The sequence below is a fragment of the Protopterus annectens genome, chromosome 16.part0 (genome assembly GCF_019279795.1).
Source record: "Protopterus annectens isolate FY-2018-M chromosome 16.part0, PAN1.0, whole genome shotgun sequence".
Taxonomy (NCBI): domain Eukaryota; kingdom Metazoa; phylum Chordata; order Ceratodontiformes; family Protopteridae; genus Protopterus; species Protopterus annectens.
In genome coordinates this window covers 170,080,629-170,095,657 of record NC_056750.1, presented here as the reverse complement: position 1 = coordinate 170,095,657, position 15,029 = coordinate 170,080,629, and the positions used below count along the sequence as shown (strand labels likewise).

Genomic DNA, 15,029 nt, shown 5'->3' with positions numbered 1-15,029 from the left:
GCTTGGGGTTGGCAGTGAGTGGAAGTAGAATCTGTATTCCTGGGATACAATGTTTAGAACCCATTGGTCCTGAGTAATGGATATCCAGTTCTTTGCATGAAGGGCGAGTTTTCCTCCTAGGGGTGCAAGTACTTGGGCGTGGCTGGGAAGGATAATTAGAAAGTCAGTGAACTTTTTCCATAAGGGGGTGGCTTACCACTCCGTGGGGACACTCCATTGTTTAGAACTCTGCACACCCTGAGAATGTAGTCTTGGGGGGTCTTTTTCCCCTGGGTTTGCACTGAGAAGGCCTGGGAGGGACTGAAAAGGACCAGTTTTTTTAAGCCAATGCCTACTGAATCTAGGTGGTTGCACCTGGAAGAAATCTTTGACAGTTTGTATAGATTTAGTTTTTTCTTCCATTTTTTTTTTAAGAACCTCTTCTGCATTGGTGCCAGAGTCCTTATTGAAAAGACAGTCTAGTAATTTAGATTTTACATGATTTGGCAAGGTCTGCTCCTTCAGCCAAGCATGTCTTCTTATTACAGAGCCAGTGACTACTGCCCTGAAAGATGCTTCTAGGGCATCAAAGCCACACTGCAAAGCATGCTTACTGACTTGGCTTGCAGAGTGCATAAGCTCCTGCAATTCTTTACTTTCTGCACAGTCTGGAAAAGTTACCACTTTTTGTTTAATAAGTTCCATAATATGTTGCTGGTACTTCAACATGTGGAACTGGCAATTCAAAGCCCTGATAGCAAGAGTTGCAGAAGTATATACCCTTCTTACCCCATCTGTCCAAAGAACTGGAATCCCTGTCCGAAGGGGTGGGATTCTTGGCTGTAGTAGCCTTGATACCTTTAGGCCCCTGGGAAATGATCTCTGGGTCAGCAGAAGGAATCTTGAACAGAAACTTGAGAGTATCACATACTCTGTAGGACCAGTCAGGTTTCCTAAGGGCAGGAGGTGGTGTCAGGAGTAAAACTGGATTTCATGAAATCATCCACAACATCCAGGACAAGAGGTTTAGCTATAAAGGTCTGTGCTGAGGCAACTCTAAAAATTCTCAAGTCTCTTTTTGGACTGAGGATAGTCTTAGCATTCCCAATGGAAATGCTCTCAAAGTATGCAAGGTTTGACCAAAAGAAAAATCCTCTGGAGGCAGACGGAATGGATTCCTCTGCATCTGAATCCTTATAGGTGGATAAGGGCATGCCTTCATAAATCAGAAATGTCAGAGTCATCGGACTCCTGGTGTGTAGAACCTGAAGGGGACTGGGTTTTTTGTCTCTCTGCAGGGGAAGGCTGACTTCCCCTAATCAGTGTAATAAGGTCTTCAGCCATTCTAAGCATTTGTTTTTGTGGCATGGGGGCCTGGGCATGCGCTTTGGTTGTCTGTTTTCTACTAGTGTGTACTCTGGGCCCAAGAAACTCTGTAGTTTTGGTTAGAAATGAAGTAGTTGGTTTAATTCGAACATCGGTAGAGCGAAGAACTGCCTCAGAAGCTGGTGCCTGCACAGCAGCTCTAGACCCATCTTAAGGTAGAGACATCCGCAGGGTCCATAGTCAAAGCATCTCGTGGCATACCTGACTCAGAATGGGTCTCAGCAGAGGCCTGCGAATCCATTGCAGCGGGCATTAGGGGCTGTAAAGGCGCCTCCCTGAGTACAGGCGGACTGGCGACTAGCTTAAAGGAAGAGTCAGCGGCAGTTTTTGACCTATGCGATCTGTTTATCCTTATTTTTTTTGGAAAATCTGTAGTCGATGGCTTACCAAAGCCATTTCAGAGTACGGAGATAGAGAGCGAAAGAATTTAGCGACCTATAGAGCCAGACGAATGGTTTGGGCGTTAAACAAGGCACAAAAATGACAGTGAGGGACTTCGTGGTCTGGGCCTAAACAGGTGATGCAGTAATAGTGAAAATCTCTGGGGTATTTGCTTTCCAGACAAAACCAGTTAACTTTTTCTGACATCGGTTAGAGCAAGGAAAAAAGATCCCAACGGGGTACTTAGCTTTAGAAGACTTCAGGATTATTCAACGAAAACGAAAAACTTAAGGGAGCAACCAACTGGCACTTGTGAACTGCTTCAGGCTCCTCCTCTGCAAGAAAGACTGATGTAATGTTGTATGCCTGTTTTTAATACCCCTGACGACCTGCTGTCAGTCCAGGAGTGACAGCATCAGACGCAGAAATACTATGTCTCTGGTATTCGGGCAGACTGAGAGCTACCTGCAAGGCAAATAACCCAAGTGTAATGATTGCAACAGTGAAACACGAAGAACATCTTTTGTTTGACAGATGCTCAGCAAAAAGGTTTGATTTGTTATAACTGAACTAGGACAAAAGTGAGGAGCCTGGTACTGCAAAACAGGCCAAGGAAATCCAGTCCTGAAACTTGTAGCCAACACAAAATAAAGGTGGTCTCATAAGGACCATCTTGACCCCCCCCCCCATTTTAACTTTACCATCTTCCCCATGTGTCTAACACACTCATTCTGCTGGTCATGGAAACAGTAACCACCACTTGGTATGCTGCTGTCTGCACAGTGTCTAAGCTTCGAAATTATTTCAAGCTACCACATTAAAAACACAAAAAAGATGGAGAAAACAATGAAATGAGTGGAGAGCCTGCATTTCAAGGTAAGAGAATAAATTAAGACAATGACCAACACTGCAGTTATGAACGCACTTCCATTCTCCAGCCAATATTTAGCAGACAAGTGTGACTACAGATCTTCAAAAAGGAAGAAGACAAACTTTACAGGTTAGTAACCAAGAGGGCAATAGCTTTCCAGTGCAGGACACCTGAAAACAAAGCATTAACACAATGTGGCAGGTCACATCAGATAAAAACTGGTATTCACAATTGCGGACAAATCAGTGAGGACTTCCTGTTTTCACTCGACAGGCTATGCTACTAAGAAATTACAGAAGACTGTCCCTCCACTGCAAGATGAAGACCTGCATGCAACAAGATGTGCACAATCATTATGTTGCCATTCCTAAAGTACTCAACATTTCTGAAGTGTCAAAAGAGAAGCAAGTGTGGTGGATGCCAATATTCATTCACAGACAGGATCACTCGCCCCCTCTGCTGCCCAGTGTGTTACTTCAAGATGGATGATTTCACTAAAGACAGTATGAAGGTTGGGAAGTTACTGTCAGGCAGGACTCAAGAAATGGAAAAAAATTAACTAAAACAAGAACTGTGGGTTACACTACTCAGCAATATAAAGTACAGTTTTGTACCTACCATAAATGCAGATGTCCGATAGATATGCAACTGCAGCCATAACATATGGGTTGTCCTGCCTCAGGCAGCCCTCGGTCGGCCGGATTCCAAAGTCTGGGTCCGATGTCGGCTGATGTCGCATTTCTCTCAGTCAGAGCGGCTGGAGTACATAAGCATCAGCCGCCATTTTCTTCAGTGTTTCTTGCCCCAGATGCCAGGTGCCCTCCAAGGAAGGCTGTAATCAAATTGGAAGACAAAAACAGGATTCCAGACAAATAGGTAAGCAATAAACAGATACACCATAACAGATATCCCCAGCTAAGAGAAACAGGGATAGGAGTGGACCCTAAGCATAGAGGGGTATGGAGGGAGGGAATATCCGACTGCAGTTGCGTATCTATCGGACATCTGCATTTATGGTAGGTAAAAAAAGTACAGTTTTGTACCTACCATAAATGTAGATGTCCGAACTGGATAGCATCTGCAGTCATAACAAGTGGGTTGTCCTGTCGTCAGGCAGCCCTGCAGTCGGCCGGATTCCAAAGTCCGGGTCCGGCTTCGGCTGATGTCGCACTCCACCCGACGTCATCTCTGTTGGTCTTCGGGTATAAAAGCATCAGCCGACGCCATTTTCCTCAGTGTTTCTTGCCCCAGATGCCAGTAGCCCTCTTGCAGGGTAAAATTTGGATAGATGCCAATGTTTCCAAATAGATAGAGGTAAACACAACAATAAGCATATATGTACATATATACAAACAAATACACCATAAAAGACTCCCCAACAGCTAGCTATTAGGAGGGTAAACACCTAGGAGTACCACAGAGGGAAGGAGGGAGGTAATCCTGACTGCAGATGCTATCCAGTTCGGACATCTACATTTATGGTAGGTACAAAACTGTACTATGTCCTTCATGGATGCATCTGCAGTCATAACAAGTGGGTAGAATACCATAGCCAACTAGGGGAGGAGGATAAAGGTAGATTATGGTGTGTTTAGGATCCCTTGCAGTACAGCAGTGGCAAACCCTGCTCGGGATCTGGAATAAAGAGGCAAATTATAATACTTGGCAAATGTATGCACGGAGGTCCAAGTAGCCTCAATAATGTCTTTGGTTGCCACTCCTCTTAAGAAGGCTGTGGTAGTGGCTGTCGCCCTTGTAGAATGAGGTCTTATGTTCTGTGGAATTGGTTTTCCATGGAAGGAGTAACAGTATCGTATGCAATTTCCTATCCATTTGGAGATTGTCTGTTTGGAAATAGCTTTTCCTTCCCTTCCTGTTGCATAGGCTACAAAAGTTGGTCAGTCTTTCTGCTATTTTTGTTCTGTCCAAGTAGTAGCGTAGCTGTCTATGTACATCCAAGGTATGCAGTATTCTTTCCCTCTGTTTTGTGGGTTGGGAAAGAAGGTAGGTAGGTGGATTGCCTGGTTTAAAGATACTCTGGATACCACCTTAGGCATAAATGTAGGATTAGTCCTCAAGGACACTCTATCTTGGTGGAAGATTAGGAAGGGTTGCACTGCCATTAAGGCCTGTAGTTCTGAAACCCTCCTTGCTGAAGTAATTGCCAGTAGGAAAGCAGTTTTCCATGACAGGTGTTGTAGGTCTGCTGTTGCTGCTGGTTCAAAGGGTGCTAGTGTCAACTTTTCTAGCACAAAGTTTAAGTCCCAAGCTGGTAATGGTGGTTTCCTTGGAGGTTTTACATTCTTGATTCCTCTGAGGAACTGCCTGAGCAAAGTGCGAAAAACAGGTGGATCAAAGCTGTATTCTGCTGAAATAGCTGATGCGTGTATCTTGATGGAGGAGTAGGACAGGCCTGAATGAAGAAGTTCGGCCAGATACTCCAGAATGTTAGGCATATCTATGTTTGACACATCTTTTCCTCTTCGGTACTCCAAATGACAAACCTTTTCCATTTTCCAGCATAGTTCTTTCTTGTTGAAGGTCTGCGTGCTTCAAGAATAATGTCTTTAACTCTTTGGGAAAGTTCTGGATTAGCTGCTGCTATGTGATGTTCCATGCAGTCAGTTGCAGCGTCTTTAGGTTTGGATGTATGATGCTGTAGTTGTTCTGAGTTAACATCAAAGGCATCAGGGTATTGGCCACATGTTGTTCGAGACATGCTCTTCAGTAGTGGGTACCAGTGTTGTCTTGGCCAGTTTGGGACTATCAGGATTATCCTTGGACGTTCTTCCTTGATTTTTAGTAGTACCTTGTGTATCAAAGGAAGAGGTGGGAATGCATATGCTGTTAGGCCTTTCCAGTTGAAGGAGAGTGAGTCCACTTTCCATGCTAGTGGGTGGAATGTCCTTGTGCAGAATTTTTGAGCTGGTGATTGAGAGGTGATGCGAATAGGTCTATCTGTGGCATTCCCCATTTCTTTGAGATGGTCTTGAAGATGTCTGGGTGCAGCTTCCATTCGTGGGCATCTGTTGTGGATCAGCTTAGTTTGTCTGCTAGAGTATTGTCTTTCCCGGTACAAATATTGCCTGTAACTGAATGTTGTAGCTGAGTGCCAGGGTCCACAGCTCCAAGGTCATTCTGCATAGGGGTATGAATGAGTGCCTCCCTGTTTGTTGATGTACCACATGACTGTGGTGTTGTCTGTCCTTATCATCAACTGGCCCTCTGAGGAATGGTTTGAACTTTTGGATTGCCAGTTTTACTGCCAGCATTTCTTTTAGATTGATGTGCAGGTGAAGTTGATCCTGTGTCCACAATCCTTGCACGCATTTGTCCAGCATGTGGGCCCCCATCCTAGGTCTGAAGCGTCTGTTGTGATGGTCTGGCTTGGTTGACATCTGCGGAAGGGCAGGCCTGGGTTTGACTGGCATGCCTGAGCCCACCATAGGAACTCCTGTTTTAAGCATGGAATTAGTGGGATTTCTGTTTCTAGACTGTGTCTGTGTTGGGACCATAAATTCTTTAGGTACCACTGTAGTTTCCTCATATGTAGTCTGGCAAATGGGACCAAGATTATGCATGATGCCATGAAGCCCAAGGCCTGTAGAAATTTTCTTGCTGTTAACTTGTTCAGTTTTGTTAGTGCCAAGAAGTAAAGAGGAAGTTCTTTTGTTTTCTGTAGTCAGGAATGCCATTTGTTGTACTGTGTCCAATTCCGCCCAAGAATGTCCTTGTTTGGGATGGTATCAGCCTTGACTTTTGTAAATTGACTGTGTATCCCAGTCCTTGTAGCAAGTAAATGACCCTTTGTAAATCTGTTGTCAGCTTGCTTTTGTTGTCCCCTTGTAGCAGGCAGTCGTCCAGGTATGGGTAAATTTGAATTCCTGTAGTCAGCAATGGCGTTACTGATGCCAGGCATTTTGTGAATACTCTGGGCAGTAGATAAGCCAAAGGGCAATGCTGAGAATTGATAGTGCTCTGATCCTGCAAGAAATCTGAGGTATCTTCTGCAGATTGGTCGAATGGGGACGTGCAGGTATGCCTCCTTGAGATCTAGAGTTACCAGCCAAGACTCCTTGCCCAGCATGGGAAGAAGTTGCTGTAGGGTCAGCATTTTGAATTTTGGGACAATGATGTATGTATTTAAGGTGGACAGGTCGAGAATTGGTCTCCAACTTTTTCCTTTCTTGGAACTAGGAATAGTCTGGAGTAGAACCCCTTTCCTTGTTCTGCTGTTGGCACTCTTTCCACTGCTCTCATGTTTGCTAACTCCATTATCTGGCGTAGAGCCTCTGTTTTTTGATTTGGAGGAAGATTTGGCATTCCTCTTTTGACTGGTAAAGTGTGGAAGTGAAACCGTAACCTTGATCTATGGTTTGTAAAATCCACTTGTCTTTTGTTATGTAGTGCCAGTTCTTTGAAAATAAGGTTAACTTTCCGCCTAGAGGAGCTGCTATTTGTTCCCTGGTAGGCGGATTTAGGGTTAAGTCACTGTGGTTGTGTTGATGTAGTGGCAGTGGCTGTGTCTGTGCCTCTGTTGTTACCTTGCCACTGTCGTCCTCTGTAGGCACCTCCTCTAGATTGGTTTCTGCCTCTGGAACGTCTATTCCTGCCCCTTTGAAATTTTGTGGAGTCAGGAAAGGACCAATTTTTGGCAGGCCAGTTCCTGCTAAACCTTGGGGTTGAACCTGCAAGAAATCTTTAACAGTTTGAACAGATTTTGCCTTTTCTTCCATTTTCTTCATAACCTGCTGGGCAGGTGTACCAAACAAACTTGTCTTGTCCATAGGAGCATCTAGCAACTTAGCTTTAACATGATCCGTAAAGCTTGTTCCTTTAGCCATGCATGCCTTCTTATCACTGTGCCTGTCATGGCTGATCTAAATGAAGCCTCCAGTGCATCATAGCCACATTTTAAGGAATGGTTGCTAACCTGTTGTATGTTATTTACCATCTCTAATACATATTTCTTATCAAGAGATTCATCAGTAGTTAGTTTTTTAGTTAACTGATCAAGCATAAACTCTTGGTATTGTATCATGTGAAACTGACAGTTTAAAGCTCTAGCTGAGAGAGTAGCTGAAGTGTAGACCTTTTTACCCCATCTGTCTAGTGACCTTGCTTCCCTTTCAGAAGGAATAGGGTTTTTAGCTGTGGTCGCGGCTACTGCCTTGGGACCCTGGGATATAGTTTCTGGGTCTGCAAGTGGGGCCTTGTAAAGGTGGTGATGAGTATCTGGCACCCTGTAAAATCTGTCCGACCGACCGGCACTTGCGAACAGCTTCTGCTTCGGGCGCCACGCGGCAAGAAAGACTGAGGAAAATGGCGTCGGCTGATGCTTTTATACCCGAAGACCAACAGAGATGACGTCGGGTGGAGTGCGACATCAGCGAAGCGGACCCGGACTTTGGAATCCGGCCGACTGCAGGGCTGCCTGACGACAGGACAACCCACTTGTTATGACTGCAGATGCATCCATGAAGGACATCTGTACTATGTTCTTCAAGAATGCAACTGCAGTCGTAACATATGGGTAGAATACCATAGTTTAGCTGGGGGAGGAGGAATGCTGTAGGGAAAAGATGGTGTGGCAATCAAACCCTGCAGGACTGCCGAAGCAAAGCCTGCTCTGGATCTGGAGTATAGAGGGAGATTGTAGTGTTTGGAGAATGTATGCATGGAGCTCCATGTAACAGCTTCTAGAATGCCCTTTGTAGGCACCCCTCTTAGGAATGCTGTAGAGGTGGCTGTAGCTCTGGTGGAATGTGGTCTGACATTGGCTGGAACAGTCTTCCCATGAAAGGAATAACAGAATCTGATGCAATGTCCAATCAATTTTGAAATAGTCTGTTTTGAAATTGCTTTTCCTTGGACTGCAGGGGCGTAAGCTACAAAAAGTTCAGACTTCCTACTGGTCTTGGTTCGGTCCAGGTAGTATCGAAGTTGTCTGTGAATGTCCAAGGTATGTAACAGTCTTTCCCCTTTGTTCTCAGGATTGGGGAAGAAAGCAGGCAGATGAATAGCTTGATTTAAAGAAAGCCTAGATAACACCTTTGGCATAAAAGTAGGGTTGGTCCTTAATGAGACCCTGTCTCTGTGAAAGATTATGAATGGGGGAATTGCCATTAGGGCCTGTAGTTCCGAATCCCTTCTGGCTGAGGTAATTGCCAACAGGAAAGCTGTCTTCCATGAGAGAAATTGTAAGTCGACTGAAGCTGCTGGCTCAAATGGAGGTAGAGTCAGTTTTTCTAGGACAAAGTTGAGGTCCCAGGCTGGCACTGGAGCCTTTCTTGGTGGCTTAATGTTCTTGATTCCCCTGAGGAATTGCCTTAGCAAAGGATGTGAAAAGACAGGCGGATCAGTGTTATATCTAGCTGAAGCATGTATCTTTATGGAAGAATATGAGAGTCCATTCAGTAGCATATCTGCCAAATATTCCAGGATGAGTGGGATGTTCAGTAATGATGCATTATGTCCCTTGCTGGTATTCCAAATGCTGAATCTCTTCCATTTTGCTAAGTAAACATTTCTGGTGGATGGTCTTCGAGCCTCTGTTAATATCCGCTGAACTTCCTTGGAGAGAGATAGATTGAGGTTATTCATGGGATCTCCCAGGCTGTTAGCTGCAGTGTCTGAAGGTTTGGATGCACTGTTTTGAAGTTGTGTTGAGTCAAAAGTAGGGGCCATTGTGGAAGGGCCCACTTCTTGGAGTGACATACGCTCCTTGTAGTGGATACCAGTGTTGTCTTGGCCAGTCTGGAGCTATTAGGATCCCCTTGGGTCTCTGCTTTGATCTTTGGTAATACTGAGGTCATCAGTGGCAGAGGTGGGAATGCATAGATTTTTAGGAAGTTCCAGTTGAATGAAAGAGCATCCATTTTCCAAGCTTGTGGATGGCATGTCCTTGAGCAGAATTTTTGTAGATGATGGTTGAGGTGAGAGGCAATACTTCCGGCCTGCCCCATATCGAAGTGAGTTGTGTGAAGATCTTCGGATGTAACCTCCACTCGTGTGGATCTGTGAAATTCCTGCTTAGGCTGTCAGCCAGCACATTGTCTTTGCCTGGAACAAACTGGGATTGTAACTGTATGTTTAGGCTCAGTGATTTTTCCCAAAGATTCATTGTCAGTCTGCAAAGGGGGTAAGAATGGGTGCCCCCTTGCTTGTTTATATACCACATCACAGTGGTGTTGTCTGTCCGTATCAGTAAATGGCCTTGCTGAAGTTGTTGTCGAAAGGCCTCGATGGCATGCATTACTGCCAGCATTTCCTTTTGGTTTATATGCAGATGTGTTTCCTTTGGAGACCATTGTCCTTGTATACATCTGCCTTCCATGTGCGCCCCCCATCCAAGGTCTGAGGCGTCTGTGGTCATGGTCTGTGTTATCTGTGGTTTTTTGAATGACATACCTGTGTTTGCCTGGCTTACCGAGGCCCACCACAGGAATTCCTTTTGTAGGCATGGAATGAGCGGTATGGCTGTCTCTAAGTTGTTGCTGTGCTGAGACCATAGGCTTTTTAGGTACCATTGAAGCTTTCTCATGTGTAGTCTTGCTAATGGGACCAGTAGAATGCAGGATGCCATGTAACCCAGGGCCTGTAGGAATCTCCTTGCAGTCATCTGGGTGAGTTTTGCCAAACCTTTGAAATATTGAGTTAAATTCTCTTGTTTGTCTTCTGTCAGGTAAGCCATTTGAGAGGCTGTGTCTAGTCTGGCTCCTAAGAAGGTTATTTGCTGGGATGGTTGAAGTCTTGACTTTTGGAAGTTGACTGTGTATCCCAGAGCCTGAAGTAATTATATGACATATTCCAGATTTTTTGTCAACATCAATTTGTCGTCCGCTTGTATGAGGCAGTCGTCCAGGTACGGGTAAATTTGTATACCCTGGAGCCTGCAATGAGCAATTACTGAAGCCAGGCATTTTGTAAACACTCTGGGCGCAGTAGATAAGCCAAATGGCAATGCTGAGAATTGATAATGCTCTGGCCCTGCAAGAAATCTGAGGTATCTTCTGCACTGTGTCTAATAGGGACATGCAGGTATGCCTCCTTGACGTCCAGAGTAATCAGCCAAGACCCCTTGCCCAGCATGGGAAGGAGTTGCTGTAGAGTCAGCATTTTGAACTTTGGTACTATGAGAAAGGTGTTTAATGCGGACAAATCCAGTATTGGTCTCCATTGAGTTTCTTTTCTTGGAACAAGGAACAGTCTTGAGTAAAACCTCTGGCCTTGTTCTTGTTGTGGAACTCTCTATTGCTTTTATCCGAGACAGCAGAGAAATTTGCTTGATAGCCTCTGCCCTCTGGTTTTGTGGTAGGTTTGGCATGCCTTGTTTTCTTGGTAAGGTATGAAAATGGAACCTGTAACCTTGGTCTATAATGTCCAAAATCCATTTGTCCTTTGTCAATCTGTGCCAATTGTCTGAAAACAGAGATGATTTTCCGCCCAAGGGAGCTTCTATTTGTTCCTCGGTAGGCGGAAGTAGAGGAAAGTCATTGAGATTGTGGCTGTGGGGCAGGGGAAACCCCTGTGTCACTTCTTTGGTTTGCTGGCTGCCATTGTCGTCCCCTGTAAGGACCTCTGTATTGTCCTCTTCCTCGGCCACGTCTGTTTTTACCCCTTTGAAATTTTTCAGGATTAGGAAAGGACCAGTTTTTTGAAGGCCAATTCCTACTGAATCTGGGGGGCTGAACCTGGAGGAAATCTTTAACCGTCTGAACTGATTTTGCTTTTTCCTCGATGGACTTTAACACATCTTTAGCATTAGCACCAAAAAGCTTGTTCTTTTCCAAGGGTGCATCCAGAAGTTTTGCCTTAACATGATCTGGTAGAGGTTGTTCTTTTAACCATGCATGTCTACGAATGACTGCCCCTGTCATAGCTGCCCTACATGAAGCTTCCAGTGCATCATATCCACACTGCAGGAAGTGATTGCTGAGAGTTACATACAGCTTCCTGCAAAGACTTCCTGTCTAAAGGATCAGGAGAGGCCAATGTTTTCTGTAAATCTTCTAACAGGAAATCCTGATATTGTAACATATGAAAAAGGCAATTCAAAGCTCTCATAGATAAAGTAGTGGAGGCGTAGACCTTTTTCCCCCATCTCTCTAATGGCCTAGCTTCCCTGTTGGAAGGCAAGGGATTTTTAGAGGTGGAAGCTGAAACACCTTTAGGTCCCTGAGAAATAAATCAACAGTATGGGCCCTGAATAAATGGGAATGTGTTTCTGGGACCCTGTAATACCTGTCTGGCTTGGCTGGAGCAGGAGGAAGAGAATCAGGGGTAACACTGGAGTCAGAATATAAATCATCCAAAACATCAAGCACAGGAGGAATAGCTAAGGGCCTGTGCTGGGGCTTAAGGAAAGTTCGAAGGCGCTTTCTGGAATCAGAATATTCCTGGCCTTGCCACTTGAAATGTTCCCTCATGGTATGCAGAACTTCCCCAAAAGAAATATCCTCAGGAGGGGAGGCCGAGGGGATGGAATCCTCTGCATCAGAGTCCTCATAGGTCTGGAAGAGCTCCTCCTGGCCATCGGAGTGGACAGATTCCTCAGAATCTTCATCTGAAGGGATAGGGTCAGAGGGTTCAACCCGGGGCCTCTTAACAGAAGGAGGCTGGGATCCTCTCTCAGGATGGTCCTGTGAACCTCTAATCATAGAAATTAAGTCTGCGGCCATAGTCATGATTTGTGTCTCTGGAGTAGGCTGAGGTAAGGCTTTAGCAGTAAGGTGCTTGGTCTTGCTGGCTACCTTAGCACGTGTGTAGGCCTTAATAGACATGGCCATAGGAGGCCTAGCAGCTCCATGTGCAGGAGTGACCTTATCTACAGCAATGGTCTCGGGCATTTCCTCGGTTACAGTATACGGAGGAAAATCTATAACTGGCGGAGTGGTATCCAGTATCGGAGTTGTCGGTAATGCGGTGTCTTCGGTTCGGAGCGGTGGAATAACAGTCTCAGGGGGAACCAGAGCACTCGCGGTAGGTTTTGGCGTGGAGTCAGTGGTAGACGCGGGCCGAGATGTCGGTCCCGGTCTTTTCGTTTCTTGGGAGTTTGCGATGTCGGAAGTTCCGACGGCATTGTATAAGCAAATTTTTTGCCGAAAAAATCTTCAGCGAACTCCGCCCGGCGCCTGAGAGTGTGCTTATTGAAGCGAGCACAGGCGACACAGGCCGAGACGTTGTGGTCTGGGCCAAGGCAAGGAAGACAGTAAGAGTGGAAATCCTTATGAGGTATTTGTTTACCACAAGAAAGACAATTGTTAACTTTTTCAGTAATTTCTGACATCGGCTGAGGCAAGAAAAGGTCCCCAACGGGTACTTAGCTTTTTTGATGACTTCGGAATCGAAAAATACAGGAGCTGACCGACCGGCACTTGCGAACTGCTTCTGCTTCGGGCACCGCGCAGCAAGAAAGACTGAAGAAAATGGCGTCGGCTGATGCTTATGTACTCCAGCCGCTCTGACGTTGGAGAGAAATGCGACATCAGCCGACGTCGGACCCAGACTTTGGAATCCGGCCGACCGAGGGCTGCCTGAGGCAGGACAACCCATATGTTATGACTGCAGTTGCATTCTTGAAGGACATCAGCAAGAAATAGTCAAAGGAAATTTACTTTTATGCTACAGTGATTCAAAGTGGACCACAAAAAGCAGGTTAATATTTGATGTCAGCTTGAAAATGAAAGCTGGGTTTGAAAAATGGGTTCATTTAAGAGGTGTATAAAAATATTTTGTGGTTGGTGCATGTTAAACTTCCTGAGGAAGGCAATACACCCACATAAAAATGATAAATGTCAAATAGCACATTCGTAATAGCCAGTTTAATAAATATTAATTCAATGCAGCAAGACCCCCCCCCCCCAAAAAAAAAATTCACTAGGTTTTCACTCAGCTGTTCATTTTAGGTAACTGCTGTGGCAAGAAACAGTGCTGTTTTAAGTTCCTGGAATTAAAGACTCCACACATACCCATCCTTTCAAAGACCAAAAGGAAACTTCGGCCTTTGAACATCTTGCATGGTATAGTAGAGATGCTACAATGCAATCATCTGCCTTTCACGCAACACTAAATTGGCCATATACTGATACCACCATCTACAGACCAGTCTCCAACAAATTAAACAGTTTAGATGCCATGTTTAAAACTAAAACTGCTGTTAAAGATCACTTTCCTTCCAAACTGAGCCTTTCAAAAGGCTGAAAATGTTATCCCTCCCCAAAAATCTTCCAACAAAAAAAAAAGACTTGACACAAAAAAGCATCTGAACAGCTGTGGTTCCCCTCCCCCAGTTTAAAACACTAAATCCCTTTCACCCAAGGATCTACATTGCTCATTTTTTTTTCTTTCACCACCAATTCACGAACAAATGCATAAATTTAAGTCATCTATGTCATTTCGGCTGAATACCACAAATGGAATACATCAAAAGCCTGTACACTTTCAAGCTTGCTCAAGCCTATCCTGAAAATATGCAGGGGCCCCCCCAAGGGGAAGTCTGACCTCATCATGTGAGAAATCCTTTCAAAGAAAACTATGCTTGAGCAAAGCATGCCTTCATGAGGATATTTCATACATCTCATGATGCACATAAATCCAAACATTCCTTACCCAACCTTTTCAATTTTCCATACATTGTTCTGTACGTGACATAATATTTACAAGTCACTTTCACACAGAGGTAATAAACAACTTTTGAGATTAATTTTAAACTGTGGAGAATCCCACAAGACAAATTAATCTTCAGACTAACCATCAACCTTTTCTGATTCTCAAGATCTGCAATTTCACTGAAGGGAACAACAACATTATACACACACTTAAAGTTACTTACAACCACCTCACCAGCTGCAACACAGCTGACTTAGACAAAGGAGAATCCAAGAACCACTCAAATGAACCCCTACTGGACTTCAAGTTTCAACAGTGATGCAATGGAGTAAGAAAGTGACTGCATTTTCAAGTGCAAACATTTACAACTATGGTCTTGGGGGAAAAAAAGATTCTGAAAGAAAACAAACAGAACTAACCCTATTGGTAAAGAAAAAAATACTATATGCAACGTAGGGCAGCAAGTGAGTTCCTGAACAAGAAAAGCCGGCCTTTAAAACAATACTACAATCCACCAATCTCAGACACAAGAGACTGCAACCATATTAAGAGAAAGTTGCATTTTAATGATTTTCACTATACATAACTTGCAGAAAACGCTTATAAAAAATGCAATTTTTTTTTTTTGCAAATGCAAAGTAAATAGATAGCTGCTGTTCACCCCCCAACCCCCCAAATGACTTGGTGCATTCAATTAGAGATAAGCTCTTATGTCACAGTCATCCATCTTCTAGATCATACTCTGCCTCGATATCCCTGCGTGACTTTGGAGGGGTCATCACCTTGTGTGCTTGCACTGGGG

General features: G+C 44.5%; 1 protein-coding gene across 2 annotated transcripts in view; it reads right to left on the bottom strand.

The window, feature by feature from the left end:
* The window catches only part of LOC122790695 (zinc fingers and homeoboxes protein 3-like), a 628,294-nt gene that overhangs the window by 268,830 nt on the left and 344,435 nt on the right, over positions 1–15,029 (bottom strand). The window lies entirely within an intron of this gene.